The sequence below is a fragment of the Mytilus californianus genome, unplaced genomic scaffold (assembly GCF_021869535.1).
Source record: "Mytilus californianus isolate M0D057914Y unplaced genomic scaffold, xbMytCali1.0.p SCAF_3, whole genome shotgun sequence".
Taxonomy (NCBI): Eukaryota; Metazoa; Mollusca; class Bivalvia; order Mytilida; family Mytilidae; genus Mytilus; species Mytilus californianus.
The window spans coordinates 95756676-95762666 of NW_026262679.1; positions in this window are offsets into that span (position 1 = coordinate 95756676).

Here is a 5991-nt window from a genome sequence, read left to right on the forward strand (position 1 = left end):
AGACAACGAATCAATAAGACTCACTATAAGTGGGTAGCACCATAACCGTGTGCAAAAATAACCGGTGCCAAACATCAGAAAGCAAGCTTTCCATCGTGCAAAGCTGTTAGACGCCATCTTAGTAAGAACACGGTACAACAGGAGAACTTTCTTACATTTATGAGTATATTTTTTGACATTTACAAAAATGTATCATGCAAAACATGCTCCACTATCGGATATTTATATACCACTGTTTAGTGGCCGTCTTAATTATAGATAAAACCCGACTTAATCGAATAGTATGCGTTCATTTCCTCTGAACAATGAAATTTGGAATCTACAAAACAGTGTCCTGTTTATGGTCAATTCTTGTGAAATATTTAGAAATTGTCGCTGCTACTGCTGACGTCCATCACATGTTCCGGTGTAAGAGAAGACCTCCTGATTTTTTTTTTTCATTCTATCGGCATAGAGACAACGAATATACATGCATTCGGGAATAGTCCATCTGCAGCAATACGCCGCTTATACACAGGGAAACTGATCAGGCACCAGAACAAGAACTTGATTGTTGTGTGACACATTTTGTGACAAGGAACGTCGAAGTCGTAGGTCTTACTGTTACATATTACTCTTTAAAGGAAGAAGCAGTCAAACTCATGAACGAGACACAGCAAGGAATAGCCATTTAAAAACCTAAGGATGACATAGTCGCCTCTAATTATGTCGAAAAAAAAATATTCCCTTGAATTTGACAGTTGTAGATAATTGATCCTACATTTCATTGCAGTAAAACATTTCTGGGTCATAAACATATATCTTGGGTATTTCAAAGCACCATTTTTTTTTTATTTGGGGTTTCTATAGAATATTTTGGAAACTTGAGGTTACATGGTTACTAAAGCTTGTACACAGGTTAAAAAAGGGGGAAAATTTGATTGGTTAACTTCCAGTGATGGTTATTTTCTTATATGCAATGAAATGTTATGTGAAATTTTTTCTATAGTACTGGACAGGATCAAACTTTACTTATGCCAAGTATTTCTTTATTTGAAACAAAGATAAATTCTGCACAATTTTTTGAAAAGTGCAAATTTAACAAAGACTAATAGGGGAAAATCAATGGTGGTATTACACCTAGACGCACATATTTCAGCGATATAGATCAAAACCTTACGAAACATAATGAATACAATAATACATGTAATCATTATCATTTGCCAATATTTGTATACATAATTCGACAAGCATTTAGTTAAACGTATTTAATATAATACCTTACACATTAAAACATAATATTGTTATTGTAATCTTTGTGCTTATGTTTCTTGATCTGTTTGAATTGTCTAAACAAAATAAATTTAACAATGCGAAAATATCCGTGAAAATTAAGCAAAAGAATATATACATGTATATAGTCGATTTTTACATGGATATGGTTAACAAATACATAAAATCTCTCGAATCGTTACCGCGTTATAGATTTGAAACTTTTATCTATGTAACTCTTTAAAATTATAATTTTGTATTAATGCTTGAAGTCTTGTAACAAATTAGTTTAATTGAGTTATTGTTATATGGTATGCTGAACAGTCGATTGCGAGAGGTCAACAGAAACTGCTTAAACTGAGTCAACTTATGTTCATTGTACCTGCACAGAGATCTGTAAGGATCCTAATAGTGAGAAATAATGCTCTATAATACTACTAGTAAATGTACATGGGTACAAGGACAACCTGTGCAAAGTAATCCGAATGTACGCCACCTTGGTTGATCAGAGCAACCATGTCTCGTACCTCGCATGAATTCATCAGCCTCTTTAACGTACAAGAAAAAGCAGAACGATTAACTCTATTATTATGCTTCGGTAGAGCCGTTACTCGCGAAAACAATTAAAGAGGTCTCGTCATATAAGTAATATATGGCGTAAGATTCGATTTGCCTTTAAAAAATACATTCTCCTGAATCAAATTGAGTTATCCTCATATAAAAGATCCCAGATAATTGAATAACACCGATTTTATACGAACATTGACCCATTTTAGTCTAAATTAGAAATGAGTCGTCGAAATGTTCATGAAACACATAGACAACGAATCAATAAACTCACTATAAGTGGGTAGCACCATAACCGTGTGCAAAAATAACCGGTGCCAAACATCAGAAAGCAAGCTTTCCATCGTGCAAAGCTGTTAGACGCCATCTTAGTAAGAACACGGTACAACAGGAGAACTTTCTTACATTTATGAGTATATTTTTTGACATTTACAAAAATGTATCATGCAAAACATGCTCCACTATCGGATATTTATATACCACTGTTTAGTGGCCGTCTTAATTATAGATAAAACCCGACTTAATCGAATAGTATGCGTTCATTTCCTCTGAACAATGAAATTTGGAATCTACAAAACAGTGTCCTGTTTATGGTCAATTCTTGTGAAATATTTAGAAATTGTCGCTGCTACTGCTGACGTCCATCACATGTTCCGGTGTAAGAGAAGACCTCCTGATTTTTTTTTTCATTCTATCGGCATAGAGACAACGAATATACATGCATTCGGGAATAGTCCATCTGCAGCAATACGCCGCTTATACACAGGGAAACTGATCAGGCACCAGAACAAGAACTTGATTGTTGCGTGACACATTTTGTGACAAGGAACGTCGAAGTCGTAGGTCTTACTGTTACATATTACTCTTTAAAGGAAGAAGCAGTCAAACTCATGAACGAGACACAGCAAGGAATAGCCATTTAAAAACCTAAGGATGACATAGTCGCCTCTAATTATGTCGAAAAAAAAATATTCCCTTGAATTTGACAGTTGTAGATAATTGATCCTACATTTCATTGCAGTAAAACATTTCTGGGTCATAAACATATATCTTGGGTATTTCAAAGCACCATTTTTTTTTTTATTTGGGGTTTCTATAGAATATTTTGGAAACTTGAGGTTACATGGTTACTAAAGCTTGTACACAGGTTAAAAAAGGGGGAAAATTTGATTGGTTAACTTCCAGTGATGGTTATTTTCTTATATGCAATGAAATGTTATGTGAAATTTTTTCTATAGTACTGGACAGGATCAAACTTTACTTATGCCAAGTATTTCTTTATTTGAAACAAAGATAAATTCTGCACAATTTTTTGAAAAGTGCAAATTTAACAAAGACTAATAGGGGAAAATCAATGGTGGTATTACACCTAGACGCACATATTTCAGCGATATAGATCAAAACCTTACGAAACATAATGAATACAATAATACATGTAATCATTATCATTTGCCAATATTTGTATACATAATTCGACAAGCATTTAGTTAAACGTATTTAATATAATACCTTACACATTAAAACATAATATTGTTATTGTAATCTTTGTGCTTATGTTTCTTGATCTGTTTGAATTGTCTAAAGAAAATAAATTTAACAATGCGAAAATATCCGTGAAAATTAAGCAAAAGAATATATACATGTATATAGTCGATTTTTACATGGATATGGTTAACAAATACATAAAATCTCTCGAATCGTTACCGCGTTATAGATTTGAAACTTTTATCTATGTAACTCTTTAAAATTATAATTTTGTATTAATGCTTGAAGTCTTGTAACAAATTAGTTTAATTGAGTTATTGTTATATGGTATGCTGAACAGTCGATTGCGAGAGGTCAACAGAAACTGCTTAAACTGAGTCAACTTATGTTCATTGTACCTGCACAGAGATCTGTAAGGATCCTAATAGTGAGAAATAATGCTCTATAATACTACTAGTAAATGTACATGGGTACAAGGACAACCTGTGCAAAGTAATCCGAATGTACGCCACCTTGGTTGATCAGAGCAACCATGTCTCGTACCTCGCATGAATTCATCAGCCTCTTTAACGTACAAGAAAAAGCAGAACGATTAACTCTATTATTATGCTTCGGTAGAGCCGTTACTCGCGAAAACAATTAAAGAGGTCTCGTCATATAAGTAATATATGGCGTAAGATTCGATTTGCCTTTAAAAAATACATTCTCCTGAATCAAATTGAGTTATCCTCATATAAAAGATCCCAGATAATTGAATAACACCGATTTTATACGAACATTGACCCATTTTAGTCTAAATTAGAAATGAGTCGTCGAAATGTTCATGAAACACATAGACAACGAATCAATAAGACTCACTATAAGTGGGTAGCACCATAACCGTGTGCAAAAATAACCGGTGCAAAACATCAGAAAGCAAGCTTTCCATCGTGCAAAGCTGTTAGACGCCATCTTAGTAAGAACACGGTACAACAGGAGAACTTTCTTACATTTATGAGTATATTTTTTGACATTTACAAAAATGTATCATGCAAAACATGCTCCACTATCGGATATTTATATACCACTGTTTAGTGGCCGTCTTAATTATAGATAAAACCCGACTTAATCGAATAGTATGCGTTCATTTCCTCTGAACAATGAAATTTGGAATCTACAAAACAGTGTCCTGTTTATGGTCAATTCTTGTGAAATATTTAGAAATTGTCGCTGCTACTGCTGACGTCCATCACATGTTCCGGTGTAAGAGAAGACCTCCTGATTTTTTTTTTCATTCTATCGGCATAGAGACAACGAATATACATGCATTCGGGAATAGTCCATCTGCAGCAATACGCCGCTTATACACAGGGAAACTGATCAGGCACCAGAACAAGAACTTGATTGTTGCGTGACACATTTTGTGACAAGGAACGTCGAAGTCGTAGGTCTTACTGTTACATATTACTCTTTAAAGGAAGAAGCAGTCAAACTCATGAACGAGACACAGCAAGGAATAGCCATTTAAAAACCTAAGGATGACATAGTCGCCTCTAATTATGTCGAAAAAAAAATATTCCCTTGAATTTGACAGTTGTAGATAATTGATCCTACATTTCATTGCAGTAAAACATTTCTGGGTCATAAACATATATCTTGGGTATTTCAAAGCACCATTTTTTTTTTATTTGGGGTTTCTATAGAATATTTTGGAAACTTGAGGTTACATGGTTACTAAAGCTTGTACACAGGTTAAAAAAGAAGGAAAATTTGATTGGTTAACTTCCAGTGATGGTTATTTTCTTATATGCAATGAAATGTTATGTGAAATTTTTTCTATAGTACTGGACAGGATCAAACTTTACTTATGCCAAGTATTTCTTTATTTGAAACAAAGATAAATTCTGCACAATTTTTTGAAAAGTGCAAATTTAACAAAGACTAATAGGGGAAAATCAATGGTGGTATTACACCTAGACGCACATATTTCAGCGATATAGATCAAAACCTTACGAAACATAATGAATACAATAATACATGTAATCATTATCATTTGCCAATATTTGTATACATAATTCGACAAGCATTTAGTTAAACGTATTTAATATAATACCTTACACATTAAAACATAATATTGTTATTGTAATCTTTGTGCTTATGTTTCTTGATCTGTTTGAATTGTCTAAAGAAAATAAATTTAACAATGCGAAAATATCCGTGAAAATTAAGCAAAAGAATATATACATGTATATAGTCGATTTTTACATGGATATGGTTAACAAATACATAAAATCTCTCGAATCGTTACCGCGTTATAGATTTGAAACTTTTATCTATGTAACTCTTTAAAATTATAATTTTGTATTAATGCTTGAAGTCTTGTAACAAATTAGTTTAATTGAGTTATTGTTATATGGTATGCTGAACAGTCGATTGCGAGAGGTCAACAGAAACTGCTTAAACTGAGTCAACTTATGTTCATTGTACCTGCACAGAGATCTGTAAGGATCCTAATAGTGAGAAATAATGCTCTATAATACTACTAGTAAATGTACATGGGTACAAGGACAACCTGTGCAAAGTAATCCGAATGTACGCCACCTTGGTTGATCAGAGCAACCATGTCTCGTACCTCGCATGAATTCATCAGCCTCTTTAACGTACAAGAAAAAGCAGAACGATTAACTCTATTATTATGCTTCGGTAGAG